This window comes from Protopterus annectens, chromosome 2.part2, assembly GCF_019279795.1.
Source record: "Protopterus annectens isolate FY-2018-M chromosome 2.part2, PAN1.0, whole genome shotgun sequence".
Lineage (NCBI taxonomy): Eukaryota > Metazoa > Chordata > Ceratodontiformes > Protopteridae > Protopterus > Protopterus annectens.
In genome coordinates this window covers 36,156,410-36,174,550 of record NC_056730.1, presented here as the reverse complement: position 1 = coordinate 36,174,550, position 18,141 = coordinate 36,156,410, and the positions used below count along the sequence as shown (strand labels likewise).

The 18,141-nt window shown below is 42.0% G+C and overlaps 1 protein-coding gene across 1 annotated transcript in view; it reads right to left on the bottom strand.

The window, feature by feature from the left end:
• Positions 1-18,141, bottom strand: part of SERINC5 (serine incorporator 5) — a 1,123,885-nt gene that overhangs the window by 444,323 nt on the left and 661,421 nt on the right. The gene's annotated exons all lie outside the window — the stretch shown is intronic.

Genomic DNA, 18,141 nt, shown 5'->3' with positions numbered 1-18,141 from the left:
CCCATTACAGACTTAAAAAGAAAAGAAAAATGGGCATTCAGTACTGCCATGTAGCTGAAACACCTGATGTCCTTAAGGGGTCATTTGCACCTCATACAAGAGGTTTAAGCAATCACACAGTGGAGACTAGATTTTTCTTGTAGTTTTTAGTAAAATTATTTGAAACATGGACAATAGGCACCAAAGAACAAACAGCTATCCAAAAAAACAGGCCGCCACTTGTGAGTACATAAGTACATTAATTCTTTGACCACCTCCTTAAACCAATTTAGGATCACGAGGAAGGTGAAGTACAATCGAACATTCAGTGGGTGCAAGACATACAAATTAATCTCAGGTAGGACACCATGCTAACCAGAAGTCACATGCATGCACAATCCCACGGCATGCCTGGGATATGTATTCACATGTATGCACAAACACATGGCATGCCTGTTTCTGTATCACAAGTGCAAAGCCCAATTCTGTGATTCCTAACATGTTGAAACCTGAACTGTGACTCAACTTAAAGGCATTGCCACCCTTGTGCATCCCCTCTCACACCACTGCTACTCACTTTATTTACTTATGTAATGTTATTTAATTTTTGTTAACTACGGCGACAGACTTATCCACAGAGAACCATTTCAGCCACTGTTCCGAAAGACAGTAACGTACAAAGTGCAGCAATATGTAATACAGTGCTACATACACAATGGTAAGTTACAAACATAGAACTTACAATAGCAAGCAAACAGAAAGCAAAACAGCAGTACGCAAAGTACATTATCAGAGTCAAGTGGACTCTGCCAAATACTGTAGTTACAGTGAAAATAGCAATATCTGCATGTTTATGCAGAAAAAGGAGCATGGGGGGATTCCTGGAGGGTTCAGTACTCCTTCCCTTTCTTGGTGTCTGCCCCATCCTCTGCTTCATCTCCAACTGTTCTTCTCGAACCCCTTCTTTTAAATGTATTAGCACTCATCTGTTTTCCTAGCTCTTTGTGGGGTAATTTCGATTTTTTGGGGGGGTGTACTAGTTAGTGAAAAAAAATGATCCACTGTTTGCAAACTTTTACCCATCTATTCAAGTGTTTTGAATACCTCGCATGCAGGAGGGTGAAAAACCCAAGATTTATAAAAAAAAAAAAAAAAAAAGGTGTTTAAAATGTAGTTTTTTATATCTGTAAGCAAGGGACAAATCCTGAGCAAATCATGCCTTCTCTCCCATTTCCATCTAGATGTTCCACTGACACTGCAACACATGGGTCTAGTAGTTAATGGTTCTGATAACCAGTGTAGTACAAGTATAAATTTTCTTGTCAAAACTTGTCTAAACTTCTATCTCGACAGCTTGGCAGAGTGCTGCTAGTAAATACCAGTCTCAAATCCCTTCAGGCTGAGCAGCCATTACATTGGTCCTGTGGAGATTAAATATGTACACACACATCCTTTAACTGCTTGGAACACCCAAGTGACAGTGCTACACATCAGGTAATCAGTGCTCCACTAGTTTGTGCATCATTTTACAGGTTCACAGGTTATCTGCCATGAAAGGCTATTTTAAGTCTCACTAATAACTTGAAGTCAGGATCAAACACTGTACCTTGCCTCTGTGAGGTGAAGACCTCAATCATTATGCCAAATGCAGCCCCCAGTGGAAGTCTGAGATTTCCTTGGGTTTTCACAAAGTGCTTCATTGGGTTAAGAATCTCCCCTGAAGGAGAAATCTTTGGTTGGAAACACTGTGGACAGACTCTGCAATTAGTATCAAATCCCACAGGACAGTAAATCTGAAAAGCACAGGCAAGGTCATCTTTATACTCATTAATGTTGGGACTCTGAAACTGGTTTGGAGGAGGGAACTCTCTTCCTCCTAACAGTGACATATTTCAGTACAGTGTGGGGGCAGTGTCCTCCACATAGAGGGTGAAAGCTTGCCTACACAAAAAGATGTCATATCCCAACAGGTTTTGCTAACAAAAAACATACACAGATCTACAGCTCATGTCACTAGTCAATAGCTCAATAAATCTTTTTTTCCTTGGTTTTGGGAATAGTAAAAGCAAATCCCAACAAGACCTATTCTCAGCCAGATGGCTCACTTAGCATTTTTATAAACTCATCCAGAATATAATATACAACCAACCAGAATCTGCTGGTTTGAGCACCTCTCAAAACTTCTGGATCAGTGACGTTACATTTAGTGGGGTCTGAGTAGACCTTATAGTGGATCCCCTGTACTATACCCGTATTCATTACAACCAAGGTGCATCAATCTGGGAGTTGGAGTAATAAGGTTTCAAAAAAGTAGTGGAAACGTTAGCTGAGGGTGCATATACAAGGCAGTCTGGATTAATGCAACAAAGTGCAAATGTAAGCACTTCGGGAAGACTGTACAGGGCTCCCTATTGAAATGTGACCACTCGAAATGCTGAGTGCTGACAAGCTGAAAAAAAAAAAAAAACGAAAGCACAGGAGAAGAACAAATTTTGAAAATCGCTCTTCTCCTTTAAACTTCTTTTTGCAGAGGGGACAAACTCCCCTGCACCCTCCACATCCTCTGATTTTATATATACCAACTCCAAGAGCACCATACCTCAAAGAAAAGGGAATATTCCAAAAAATGGCATCTCAGACTTACTATACACAAGTCTGTCTTTTCGGACACAGTCTCAGTATTTCGGGACTCGCTCTAGCAGGTCCCAACATTTTAAATGTTACCTCGTACAAACTAGAGAGAGAGAAGAAAAAATGATTAATGATTTATCCCATCATTCACTGAATCACACATCACACGTGTAACAGCTTTATAACATCCAACGTAATGCCAGACTGCATGGAAGTGACGAAGACTTAAGACAGATGCCACTCTTCTGCTATACAGTATACTGGTAAAGCAACATCTTGTACACTGCGCTTAAAGACCTTACAGACAAAAGGAAAGTAAGCAAGTGGAAGGCCATAAAGATGATCTTAGGCAAGAGGCTGGAGTATGAAATGATGAAGGCGCAGGATTTGTATACTCTGGGGGTAGAAGCAGGCAAAAAGCTATAACATGAATCCACCACACTGGCAAGTGAATGACAGCGTCGGTGATAATATTAAAATGGAGGATACAAGGATGTGGACTCAGGGAAACTGAAAGCAAGGCCATACATATATTGCCTAGTTATAAGGGGCAAAAAAGTAAGCACACATGATAACCCATTGTTTTTCTTTTGATGTTTAACTTTTTTTCCTTGCTGTGTAGTTACATTATTTGTAAAACAAGTACAAATTGCCAGACATTTCTGACATGTACGCCCAAGAGAGACCACGGTTTACAAAAACAAACAGGACTCTGCACTTGCATATCTATGAAACAGTGCATCTCCTTATGGACTAGTATCAAACGGTCCTCATCTGCCATGGAGCAATGTAATTTTTGGGAAATAACAGTTAATTCTGTAATCAAAGGTCCTCAGGCTAATGCATATAATAATTTCAACACACAGCCAACACACCCTAATCGATTTTGCTAACAGAAAAAGTACAGTTGTGTACACTTACCATAAATGTTGATGTTCAAGTGTATTCACTGTTGCAGTCATTACATTTGGGTAATCTACTGGCAGGTTGCCCTCAGTCGGCCTAAATTCCAAAGTCTTGGGTCCTGCGTCGGTTGCTGTCTTCTCTTCCATGACGTCAGGTCATCAGGGGTATAAAACATGCAGTCGACGCCATTTTCTTTAATTTTTCTTGCCCCCCGATGTCAGTTGCCCCCAAAAAGGTAGCAAAATTTTATATATGTATAAGTACATGCATCACTATAAACTATACTTTCATCTACAAGTAAATACACCACATAGGCTGTAGAAGATAGAGAAGGAAAGATAAACTTCAGGATGACAATAGAGAAGGAAAGATAAACTTCAGGATGACAGGGGGATGGAGGGAGTGTAACCTGGACTGTAACCGTGAATACACTCGAACATCTACATTTATGGTAAGTGTACACAACTGTACTATGTTCTTTGTGTTTCACTGTTGCAGTCATTACATTAGGGTAGAATCCCAAAGCTATGGTTGGGAGGCTGGAGCTAAACAGCATTAGGTGCGGCTATAAGGCCCTGCAGTACTGCAGTGGCAAAGCCTGCCCTGGACTTAGAGTAGAGAGGCAAATAGTAATGCTTTGTAAAGGTGTGAACAGAATTCCAAGTAGCAGCCTCTAAAATGTCTTTGGTTGGTACTCCTCTGAGAAAGGCTGTTGAAGAAGCTGCAGCTCTGGTGGAATGAGACCTAATGCCCTTGGGCACAGGTTTACCATGGTGTAAGTAGCAGAAACGGATGCAGTAGCTTATCCACTTTGAAATTGTCTTTCCTTCTGATCCTGCAGCATAGGACATTAGTAATTGCTCAGTTTTTCTTAGAGCTTTTGTCCTGCTCAAGTAGACTCTTGGCTGTTTGTGTACGTCCAAGGAATGCAGAATTCTCTCCCCCTTGTTCTGCGGATTTGGATAAAAAGTTGGCAGATAAATTTTTGGTTGAGAGCCACACTGGAAACCACCTTAGGCGTAAAAGTAGGATTTGTCCTTAGAGACACTCTGTCTGGGTAAAAGATGATAAAAGGCTCTACAGCCATGAGGGCCTGTAGCTCTGAAACTCTTCTTGCTGTAGTAATTGCTAGTAGCAGAGCTGTTTTCCATGATAAGAACTTTAGGTTAGTGGTAGCAGCTGGTTCAAATAGAGGCAGGGTGAGCTTTTCCAACACATAATTGAGGTGACATGCCTTTGCCCACCATAGAAACTCCTGTTGGAGGCAGGAAATGAGAGGAATCATTGTTTCCAGACTGTGTGAATGTTGACTCCATAAACTTTTTAGGTACCACTGAAGTTTCCTCATATGCAGTCTTGCATATGGAATTAGTAGGATGCAGGATGCCATTGAAGCCCAGAGCCTGCAGAATTTGTCTTGCAGAAGACTGGGACTTTGTTGCCATCAGTTTGAAATAAGCAGTCAGTTGCCTTTGCTTGTCTGGCGTGAGGTAAGCTATCTGGGCAGTTGTATCCAAGCTTGCACCCAGGAATGTTATCTTTTGAGAGGGTACCAGGTGTGATTTATTTTCGTTTACTGTGTACCCTAGGCAAGTTAGAAGCCTTTTCACAAATGCCAGGTGTCAGAGAAGAGTGTCCTTGTCCTCTGCTTGAATGAGACAGTCGTCCAAGTAAGGATATATTTGTATACTTCTTTGTCTGCAAAATGCAATTACTGGTGCCAGACACTTTGTAAAGACCCTGAGCGCAGTAGATAAGCCAAAGGGCAGTGCAAAGAATTGGTAATGCATTAAGCCAGACTTGAATCGGAGGTATCTCCTGCACGACTGTCTTATTGGGACATGCAGGTATGCCTCTTTTAGGTCTAAAGTCACCAGCCAAGCATTCTTGCCCAGCATGGGCAGAAGCTGCTGCAAAGTCAGCATTTTGAATTTTGGAATGTCCAGGTATGTGTTCAAAATCGATAAATCCAGTATTGTCCGCCAGGCCTTGTCCTTTCTGGGTACCAAGAACAGTCTTGAGTAAAAACCTTGTCCTTTTTCCTGTTCTGGTACTGTCTGAATGGCCCCCATATCCATGAGGGACGTGACTTGTTTCTGTGCCTCTGCCCATTGATTTTTTGGCAGATCTGGCCAATCATCTGCCACTGGCAGAGTGTGGAAATGGAATCTGTATCCCTGTGATACGATGTTTAGTACCCACTTGCCTTGGGTTATTAACTGCCAATTTTGAGCAAGAAGTGCTAATTTTCCCCCGATGGGTGCTGCCAAAAGATAGGTGCTTGGGGTAGGCAGAGGGAAGTAATTGGGATTGCTTTCTGTAGGTTTGCGCTTTATCTCCTCCAGATTTGGAGGTGGAAGCGCCCCATTGCTTTGACCTGTATGACTCCTGCAGCTGGTATCTAGAACCCTTAGGGACATCTGGATTTGCCCCTTTGAGCTCTGTCTGACAAAGGAAAGGACCAATTTTTTGTAGGCCAGTGTCTACTGAATCCTGGTGGCTGCACTTATAAGAAGTCTTTAACAGTTTGCATAGACTTTGCTTTGTCTTCCATTTTCTTTAAAACCTTTTCTGCCTTAATACCAAACAGAATCATGCTGCAAAGGTGCATCCAACAATTTGGCTTTAACATGAACAAGCAAATGTTGTTCCTTTAACCAGGCATGCCACCTAATCACAGATCCAGTAACTGTGGCCCTGCAGGAGGCCTCTACGGAATCAAAACCACATTGCAAAGTATGCTTTCCAACTTGTTCAGCTGCATGCAATAATTCCTGCAATTCTTTATTTTCTACACATTCTGAAATCAACATTTTCTGTTTCAGCAATCCCATAACATGTTGTTGGTACTTACGCATATGAAATTGACAGTTTAAGGCCCTGATTGCCAAGGTTGCAGATGTATAAACTTTTTTCCCCCATTTGTCTAGTGCCCTTGAATCTCTGTCAAAAGGGGTAGGATTTTTTGCTGTTGCGGCCTTAACTGTATTTGGACCCTGTGAAATAGTTTCAGGATCAGCAGCAGGGTTTCTAAATAGAAATTTATGAGAGTCAGGGACCCTGTAATATCTGTCAGGCTTACTGGGAGCCGGAGGTAAGGAGTCAGGGGTCAAAGCTTGACTCCGAAAACACATCATCCAGAATGTCTAAATGGGGAATGGCTAAAGGCTTGTGCTGAGGGAGGAGGAGGAAATCCCTGAGCCTCTTTTTTGATTCTAAGAAGTCTTGACTTTCCCAGTGAAAATGCTCCCTCAAAGTATACAAGGTTTCTCCGAAAGAATAATCCTCAGGAGGAGATGCAGATGGAATAGACTCCGAAGCATCAGAATCCTCATAGGGAGGTAAAGATAACTCCTGATCAGAAGAGGAATCAGAAGAAATAGAAACCTGATCTGAAGATTCATAGTCAGTGTCTTGCCTAGGCCTTTTATCTGGAGGGGGATGAGTACACCCCTGATCAAGGTAATAAGGTCTTCAGCCATTTTGATCATCTGTTTTTTAGGCATAGAGGCCTGTGCATGTGGCTCATGCATCGGTTTTTTAGTCTTAGAAGTTGCTTTTGCCTTTGGTTTTGCAGCTGTCGGTTTAATATACAAATGTTGAGGTCTGAATACACCCTCAGAAGCTGGTGCCTGCTCAGCGGCTCCGGACCCATCCAAGGGAGATACATCCATTGGTCCAATACCTTCAGTATCTTGGGACATGCTGGACTCCACATGGGTGTCGGTAGAGGCCTGCGACTCGAAGGTAGCGGGTATCAGGGGCTGTGAAAGCGCCTCACTGAGTACCGGCGAAAGGGCGACTGGCTTAGGCGAAGCTTCGTCATCGGTTTTGGATCTCGACTGCCTTTCTCTGTCCTTTTCTTTGCGTTTTTTATGTACTCTGGTAGTCGCATTGCTATCCAATGACATTTCTGGGTAGTTAAATCTGTCTCCAAAATACTTTGATAAAAATATACCGACATTTAATAGTGCTTTGGTTAAATCTAGCACAAAACCGACAGCCAGGCACGTTGTGATCAGGGCCTAGGCAAGGAATACAGTATAAATGGAAATCCTTATGACGTATTTGCTTCCCAAAAGTAATGCAGTTATTAACTTTTTCTGACATCGGTAAAAAGCAAGAAAAAAGTTTCCCCAACGGGGGCACTTAGCTTTAGTGAAGACTTCGGTTCTGAAACTCAAACTCGAATATTTCAGTAGTCGGCCGACCTGCACTTGCGAAATGCTTCTGCTTCAGGTACCGCACGGCAAGAAAGACTGAAGAAAATGGCGTTGGCTGCATTTTTTATACCCCTGACGACCTGACATCATGGAAGAGAAGACAGCAACCGACGCAGGACCCAAGACTTTGGAATTCAGGCTGACTGAGGGCAACCTGCCAGCAGATTACCCAAATGTAATGACTGCAACAGTGAAACACAAAGATCATCAAACAGAGCTACAGCTCATGGCACTAGTGAGTAGCTCAGTGAATCTTTTCTCTGGTTTGGGGATAGTAAAAGCAAATAACAACTAGACCTTTCAAAAGCTAGCTGGCTCACACAGCATAATTATAAACTCACCCCAAATATTATATATAAACAGCCACAATCTGCTGGGGTAAATTCTGGTACCAAAAATGTTTTTTTTACATTCATTCTATCATCAAATATTATATAGAGAAATACTTGTGCTTCACTTCACTCTCCAACTTTGTCATACTATTACTACAACTTTCTAAAGGATTACTCAAGTGCCAATTTGTTATTTTTTAGATTATTTATTGACCTTATCTGTTCTACATTTCTCTATAGTCTGTTACACATTTTATGTCACTGTCTTCCTCAGAGGTTTTACTCAACACTGTGGTTGGATATGGACCACCAAGGTCCCAGTTCACATACATAAAAGACTCAATGAGGTTGCACCCTGCATATTTAAAAAACATGGAAAACAGCTAAAAAGTCACCCCGCACCAAAGTCCCTCTCTGCCAGTAACTAAGTGTAAATCCAAAAAAATGCAGCAAGCAGGAGACACCAAGCTGAAACTATTAAAAAATTTATTAAAACAATAAAATGCCAATAAAAGTGCATGGTTAATGGCATTTTATTGTTTTAATACATTTTTTATAGTTTCAGCTTGGTGTCTCCTGCTTGCTGCATTTTTTTTTGTATTTAAAAAACATAGGAAGAAAGTTGTTAAATGAATTAATGAACAAATTTAATGTACACAACCTGAATTGCTACCAGAAAAAATGTCTTGAGCAAGATTTAAAATGGTGACATTTATGTTTATCAAGTATTTCAAAAGGTCCTATGGAAAGTGTTAAGTAAAAAAAAAAAAATAAGTTTTCTTTGAAATGTTTCAGTGTTCACTTAATGTACTGTTATTTTAGGCATGCTTCAGTATCAATTTTTCACAAGGAATGATTAAAATATTCAGATCCAGAAAGTGTCTAGCTCAGAGGAATATAGACAATGAAAAAGGTCAGTAAAATGATTTGAAAAACAAATACGTTAAGAGAAAAGCACATTATAAATAGATCAAGATTTGTGTTACACCACTTCTAACAGCAAATGTGTCTGCAAATGTCAAAAAAAGGTTAGGAGATGCAGGTAAATGCAAAGAAAAGGTACACAATTAGTAATTGAAATACAACTAAAGAAGCACTACAGAGAACTGGGAAGGAAATCTGCAACAGTTGTTGATACAACTAAACAGTAAATTAATAAATTCTGGAGAAATTTATGAAAACCCTACTGAACAGTTAAATTCTGAATGGACAAAAGACAAAAAACTTATGACATTCCAATGCAGAGGATATGGAAATAAATTAAGTAAATTTTAGTGAGATGCAGACATAAGAAATGTTCCCAAATGTATTAACATTTTTGCACCATAATATAGCTTTAAGTAAAAACTAACACGCACACTGAAATTGCACCAACCTATTTAACAATGGAGATAAACAAAAATTATGTACTTGCCATAATGCTAGATAGATATCTTTGGTTCCACCCAGCTCAACATGAGGGATATCAGGATCTGATCAGATCTGACCTCGGCACCTTGTTCAAGCTACTGAATCCAGGGTTCAGGCTCCACCTTAGCCATAATTCCATTCTATCCTGGCAATACCTCAGACGGAGTCTGACAGCTTGTCCCTAGCACTTTAATGGACACAAAATTCTGAAGAGCCTACCAATCATGAGAAGGGTTTGAAATTAGCTGAAAGCTGAATATATGACAAGGCTCAGGCCAAGAGCAATCAACTGGTGGAAAACCAATGGCCAGTAATTTTAAGGGGGACAGAGAGAGGCATATTGAGCCAGATGGCAAAAGACAACACAGATCTAACATTATGGTAAATATATACATTTTGTATCTAATGTTGTTTCCATCCAACTCAATATACAGGACAAATTCCCCAGCTACTAGAACTCCAGTGTAGTCTCACGGAAGGATATTCCCAAGAATGGGGCAGCAGATGGATGCATGGGAGCTAGAATGCATGTTCAGGTTACACTCATATAAAAGGGTATAAACAGCAGACCAAGTAGCTGCAGCACAAATCTTGTCTACTGGGGACACTAGCAAAATAAGCACTGGATGCTGCCACTGCCCTAGTTGAATGGGGCCTTGGATTTGTGTGGTAAAGTTACTCCCAATCTTAGTTGATGGTGAATATTCATCAGGTACAGGATACATTCACCATTGCTAGAAAAGTCAATTAAAATGGTAGGTTAATTGTCTTAATCAAAGCTTCAAGGGCCACTTTGGAAAGAAAATTTGGATTAGTTAGAACTGACACTGTCCTTGTAAAAAATTAAATAGGGAGGTTTGTAAGATAAGACTTGAATTTCTAAATTCTTCTAGCAGATGCAACAGCTACCAGGAAAACAGTTTTCCAATTCAGATCTCAGATTTGCTGATGCTGCTGGTTCAGATACTGAACTGGTTAAGGGCTGAAGCAAAGTGATATCCCAGGGAGGGACTGGATATCTGATAGTGGGTCTGAGCAAAAAAAGTTCCTTTTAAGAATGCCTTAAGAGAGATTTTTAAGAATATACTAGAAATCCAATTTCCCTATCAACAAAATTGGAAATGTTTGCTAGTTGGACCTTAATTGTTGAAAAACTGGCATGTTTCTGGAATAAACCCACTAGAAAATCCAATACAGACAGAAGAGGAGTTTAGAAAGGATTTAAGCCTTTTGAAGAAGTCCAAACAGCAAATCTTTTAATTTACTCCAGTAAACCTTTCTTGTGGGTGTTTTTACGATGAAAATACAAATGTGAATAATTGCAGCAGAGAGCCTAGCATCCCTGGCCATAACTGGATTTGGGGAAATCATGTGGTTAACTTCAGAGCTTTCAAGTCTTGGTGAGGCTGATTGGACAGGTAAGATAGGTCTGAAAGAAGAACCAGCACCAAAGGAGGGTGTGTTTCACATGAGGCCAGATGAAGGGAAACCAAACCTGCTAGGGTCAAAAGGGGGCAATGATAATTACAGTTGCCTGATGGCTTTCTGTAGAAATCTGGTTATTAAGAGAAAAGGAGGGAAGGCATAAAGAAGAGTTGGGGGACCAACTGTGGACTACAACATTCCTCTGTGACTGCCCCCTCGGAGGGGGGGAATCAGGGCAAAGTAACTTCTGCACTGGTGTTCAGATGAGAAGTGAAAAGTTCAGAGCACAGATGGCCCCAGCGGTTGAAAATCATAGTCGCCACTGACTTATTGAGGGGGCCACTCATGAGGCAGAATACACCTTCACAGTTTGTCTGCCAATATACTGAAACTCCCTGGGATATGCACTGCCACTAGAAAATGTTAAGACATTGCCATCTGCTACACTCATAGCTTTCTGGTGTGAATGGGTCCCCCCCTTCCTTACTGATGCACTACTCTACCATCACGTTGTCTGTCTGGATAAAAAAAAAAAAAAAAAAAAAATCACACCTTTTGGGAGAGAGTCCTAAAAGGCCTGCATCCTAGGAGGACCACCCTCATCTCCAAAACACCGATGTGAGGACTGGCCTCAGTCATGAACCACTTGCCTTGGACTGACTTCCCTTTGAAATGCCCCCCCCCCCCCACTCAAGAGGGAGACGTCTGTGATACACATGATAACAATGACCATCGGGGGTGTAGAGGTGAACAGCCGACCAAAGGAGATTGGGGGGGGGGGGGTTCAACCATCACCAAATGTGACACTTGCATACTATTTGAGTTGTATGGGAAAGTGAAAAGGATGATTTAACATGACCAATGAACTGAAAGCATCCACTGCAGCACTCTCAAGTCGTATCTTGCATGTGGAACCAGTGTAATCAATGCAGCCACTAAATCCAATAGTTGAAGAATGATCCTTGCTGGGGAGTTGGAAGAAGAGAGGACACTGGATGCTTGAAGATGGATGTCAAACTCTTGATTCTAGGAATTTTGCTATTTAAGATGCGTCTAAGTGGCACTCTATGAATACTATGGCTTCTGACTCCATCAGCTGGCTTTTCTTCGAGATTTATTGTAATGTCAAAGTGGTAGGTAGGGTGACACCCAGAACCCTTGCAGTCTTAAGCTGCTACCACTGCTATGCACTTAGTGAATGCATCTGGGGCTGTAGTGAAACCAAAGTGCAATGCTCTGAATTGGAAATGACTGGCTTCCAGACAAAAGTGAAGAAATCTTCTGGATCGTCTCATTATCTTTACATGGAAGCAAGCATCCTGAAGGTCTACCAAGCCCATCCACAGTTGTCCTTTCCCAGAAGAGGTAAAATGAACTGCACCATAACTATTTGGAACTTTATCTCACAAACTGATTGGTGTGACAGTTCCAGAAAGGGCCAGAGGTCCCCAGTCTTTTCAAAACAAAAGAGAATCCTGACTAGACTCTGGATCCTCTCTGGTCTGGATGATTCACTTTTCTAACAGTTTTGATACTTTTGTAGCAATCAGTTCTTTCGGACTGGGTAGAACTCCAGGGATTCTCCTTTTGTCCACTGGGCAGAAGCAAAGGGAATAATGTAGCCCCTGGTGATTATCTTCCACACCAAGAATCTTGAGTGATGGCTAGTCAAGTGTAAGAGTGAAGAGAGCACCCACCAACATGCCTCCAGACTGCAGCAGTCAGGCACCCACCACATGCCTCCAGACTGCAGCAGTTAGGCACCCACCAACATGCCTCCAGACTGCAGCAGTCAGGCACCCACCAACATGCCTCCAGACTGCAGCAGTCAGGCACCCACCACATGCCTCCAGACTGCAGCAGTCAGGCACCCACCACATGCCTCCAGACTGCAGCAGTCAGGCACCCACCACATGCCTCCAGACTGCAGCAGTCAGGCACCCACCACATGCCTCCAGACTGCAGCAGTCAGGCACCCACCACATGCCTCCAAACTGCAGCAGTCAGGCAACCTTTTAGGAGTACTAGAAGGGTTTCTCAGTAAAGGATCTTCGAAACTCTCGATTCTGCAAGTCCACCTCTGTCCCTTGGGTGATGTCCATTAAAGTTATTCCCTCTATACCTCAGACGCTCTGTTATCACAGGTGTCTTTGGGAAAAGTCTGGGACATACAAAAAAAGAAGTTATGTACTCACCATAACGTTCCATCTGTGTTGTCAATTCTTCATTCATCCCTGACATACGAGTTTGGTTCTGACATGAGAACTAATTCGGACATTACTACAGCTCGTGCAGCCAAAAACTCTCAAGCTTCACCTCTAATCAGAATCCCCTCTCAATTAACTCAGATCGAGTTTGCAAAGAACATGTAAAACATATATACATTACATATTAGTAAAATATGTGTAAAGTAAGCCAGATGGAAGCCTTACCTACTGTGGTTGAACAATATAATGATTCAAGGGGATGTGATCCACTCCACCAAACAATCCTAAAGGACAGGGGATGGGGGGAGTGAAGGATGAATGAAGATAGACAACACAGATGGAACGTTATGGTGAGTACACAACTTCTTTATCTGATGTTATCAATCTTCAATTTATCCTTAACAAGTGGAATAGAGTCCCCAGATACTTATAATCTTGTGTGGGGTCATGGAAGAATATTCCTGAGCACCACTGAGCCAAAGGATGATCGTCCCCTAGAAACCAGATCCAGTTTGTAATAAGCTGCTGCACTTATTTCGTCCAATGAAGCTCTAGATTGAAATACATCTGAAGTGGCAATAGACCTTGTGGAATGTGCTTTGACAGGTTTAGGCAAGGTTAATTTGTTTCTATCATAAATAAATGAAATGCAGTCTCAGCCACTTAGAGTAATCTTGCTGATTGCTTTGCCCAACTTTGCAGTGGAAAAGGAAAATCAGTTGAGTTGATTGTTTTATGTTCTTTGTTCTGTGAAGATAGAAACGTAGTTCTCTATGGACATCTAATAAGTGCAGGCCCTCTCTCCCTTGTTAGAATAATTAAGGAAGAAAAATGGTAAATTCATTGTCTGGTTAATACTGGTCTCTGACACGATCTTGGGTAAAAAGGACAGGTTTGTTCGTAAAGATACTCTGCCTTTATGAAAAATAAGATAAGGACTCAGATGACATGGCCTGGATCTATGAAAGTCTTCTGGCGGAGGTAATGGCTACCAAAAAGTGACTTCCAAGATAGAAACTTCAGACTGCACTCCACAGAGGGTTCGAAAGGAGAGTGTATCACTGCCTTGAGGACTAAATTCAAATCCCAAGGAGGAGTTGGACCTCTGAACACAGGCTTTAACAGAGTGCCTGTGAGGAACAACTGAGAAAGTCTACGAGAGGATAAAGAATATTCCATCCAAGCCATTGTGAAAATTAGAGATGGCAGCTAATTGAAGTTTAATGTTGGAAGGAGAAGCCCCAGTGTTAAACAGAGTTGCCAAAAAAATTTAGGACATGTTCTATGGAAGCTGAAAAAGGATCTATTTGTTTTTCAAGGGCCCAAGTAGTGAATCTCTTCCACTTACTGGCATACAATTTTCAAGTGGAAGGCTTGTGAGCCGATAAGAGGCGAAGAAGAAATATTGGGTTGCCTGGCAATTAATGGAACTGGAGGAACCGTGCAGTTAGTTTGAGGTTCAAAAGGTTTGTCACGATTAAACAGATTTTATTGTTTTTATAAGGTGGTTTCATAAGATGTTTTGGTACGTGGTGCTGGTATACATATATTTTTAAAGTTCATAATTGGCTGCGTATTTGGTACTGCCCCTATGAATTCTAAATTTTGTGCGTGTGTTAAACGGGACTTTTCTAGAGTTACTGTGATTCCTAGATGGGCACAGATGTTGAAGGTGTAATCTCTGGCTGTTATCAGCTGAAGCTTGGTCGAGGCAGTTATGAGCCAGTCATCCAAGTGCAGAAACACAGGGAATCCTTGTAGCCTCAACTGAGCTGCTACTACTGACATGCATTTGGTGAAAACCCTGGGTGCTGTGGTGAGTCCAAAGGGCAGTACTCTGAATTGGTAATGACTGGCTCTCAGCCAGAAGCAGAGGAACCTTCTGGAGTGTTTGTCCATCTTTACATGGTAATAAGCATCCTGAAGGTCTACTGAGCACATCCAGTCATCTTTCTTCAGGAAAGGAAGGACGGACTATACTGTGACCACCTGGAACTTTGTTTGCCAAACTGATTTGTTCAGTATACTGAGATTCAATTGGTCTCCAGTCGCCTGTGTTTTTTGGGAATAAAAAGAATCTTGAGTAGGCTGCAGATCCTTCTTGGTCTGGAGACACTCGATGGATGACTCTCTTGTCCAGCAGTTCTTGAATTTCTTATATTGTTGCATCCCTCAGATTGGGTGGAACCATTGGGGATTTTCTTGTAAACCTGGGGAGGTTGAGAAAAGGGAATGGTCCGTTGCACCCAAGATTCTAACATGTCTAGCCAGACATTGAGGTGCAAGAACAAGCGTCCCCTGACTCCCTCCAGAGGAAGACAAATCAGGCCTCCATTCAGGTACTCTGAAAGGGCTTACCTGGGAATAAATCCCTGAGGCCATGGTTTTGCGGACCACCTCTACCATGAGGGTAGCATCTTCCATTTTGGTTCCCCCCTCTTCCCCTAGGGGAACTCCCTCCACGTGCGTCTTGGAAAGGCCCTTGGCTTTTTGAACGTTTTTTTGAACATTTCCCCACCACTCCTCTGGTTCCTAGAAAAGGACCTTTGGGAAATGGAAAAACGTAAGCCCACAGCAGAAAGGGTATTACCATCTTTTTCACACCTGGGCAAAGTTTCTTTCATTTTCGGGCCAAACAAGGATGTTCCATCAAAAGGAGCACTGACAAAAGACTTGAATGGTTCCACAAAAATCACAAAGGCACATCCATGCACGTCTCCTAATGGCCATGCCTGTAACCAACTGCTCTGGACGTCCCTTTGGCTGTATGTGCGATCAGCCTTATGGACGAATTGGACACAATCTCCAGGGTTGCTAACTGGGAAGCCACTTTCTCTTAGAATCCCTCAGATCCTATGAGGTAGATGTCAATTCCTGTGCCGAGGCCTTCCATAGTGAAGGACTCGGAATTGTATTTGGTGCTGAAACTAATGTTGTCAGTACCAGAGTGTCAGAAGCAGAGGCCTTTGGTTCCAAAGGAACTTTTGGAACAGTTGGAACCAATGGGGAGGTTGGAAACTACTTTAAAAAAAAAAAAAAAAAAAAAACAACTTGCCGACAAAGACGACGAGTGAGATAAAATATCAGTCTTAGCTTCATCAGGAATGGATAAGGCTTCTCCAAAAGCTTAAGGCAAAAGTCCATTTAGAATTAACTTGTTGCGCCTTTCCACCAAAGACCCTGTGGCCAAAGGTGTGACAAATATTACAATCATACTGTAAGTGAAGGGACCCAAGGCAGTAGACACATAACGAGTAGAAATCTGACGATGGGACTTTATGGCCACACTTCTGGCATTTCTTGAAACCAAAAGGGGCCTTACCTTTACCAGCCATGTCATATCAGAGAAACAAGGAAAAAATTGACAGATAGGTTACCAAAAAGGAGCGAGAGAGAGGAACTATCAACAATGACAGCTGGGAAGTTGCACAGTACTGTAAAGGATAGAAGAATCAACGATAATGTAAAGATTACACATGAGTATGAAAGTAGAAAGAAAGGGAAATTTAAGAGAAAAGCTATAAAAAATGTTACTTAATCCCACAAATGCTCGAGAGTATCACCTGAACGTGACCATTTCTGAAAGCAGCAAAACAGATCTGAGCTAATCGAGAGAGAGGGATTCTATGTAGAAGTGAAGCTCGAGAGTTTTTGGCTGGCTCGAGCTGTAGTGACGGCCAAGTCGGTTCTGATGTCGGAACTGAACCCATCTGTCAAGGATGGAATGAAGACTGACATCAGATCCAAAGTTTCTTTCCACCCTTCTGGTTCTGGGAAAAAGTCCTTTGGGGGTGTGGAGAAACATAACCCTATGGCAGACAGAGTCTTGCCCTACTGCTTGCGTCTGGTGGGCACATTTTTCACCTTGGATCTAAAAAGTGTTGACCCATCAAATGATGTGTTAAGAAAGGGAGTTTTAACGCTCTTTCCAAAATCACTGAAATTCATCCATGTGTGCTGATGAATAGTACTGCTGGTGCCTGCCACTCTTGCACTGCCATCCATACCATGAAATACCTACAAGCATAAGCCCCTCTGAACTATTAGCAGGGAGCTGGTCTTAGCGGAGCTCACCAAGGCCAAAAACACAGCATCAACGGGTCCTGACATTATCCCAGAATGCTTCCTAAATAACTTGAAACATGACTTATCAGGATCTCGAGTCACATTTAAACTACAGCCTCAGAACAAGTTTTGTACCACAAGAATGGAGAACTGTAACAGTTATCCCACTTCATAAAGCTGGACCATCAACTGACCTGAATACTACAGATCCATTAGTCTGACTAGTCTAATAGGCAAAGCCATGGAATGAATTATCATGGAAATGATCAAAGACATAGGCAACCTTTAGAGACTGGGCCCAACTCAGTTTGGCTTTGTCATGGAAAGGTCATGCCAACTAAACTTGGTGGACTTCTTTGAGAAGATCACTAGGCCAATGGAAAATGGGAAAACCATGCGTACTGCCTGGCTAAGGCATTCCGTACAATACCCCCACTTGGGTTTAGTTGATCAAACTAGGCAGAAACCCCTACATAATTCTCTGGATTGACAGCCATCTCGCAGATCGATCCAGGAAGTCAGGATTGGTGAGACCACCGCCACTAAAACTGGTCACTATTGGAGTACCTCAGGGCTCCGTGCTGGGACTTCCCTAATTGACATCTATTTCTTAGAGGTAAAAGCTAATGTCAATGGCCTTTGGCTTACCAAGTTCGCAGATTAAATCAAATTGGGAGCCATCCTAGATTCCTCCTATGTCACAAACATCTTACAAGAGGGTCAAACACAGACAAATGACTGCTGCCAAAGTCGCAGATTAAAACTCAATGCCAAAAAATGCATTATAGTGCCTTTTGGGAATATGACCACCCAGGCTAATTGCTCTATCAATAAAACACCCATAAGAGTTCACCAGCTGTCAAGGATCTGGGAACATAAGTAAAAATTGCTTTGGCCTTTGACCAACATTTGTCCAAGATGATGAGAAAATTATTCTCTGTTGTCAAACATACAAGGAAGGGC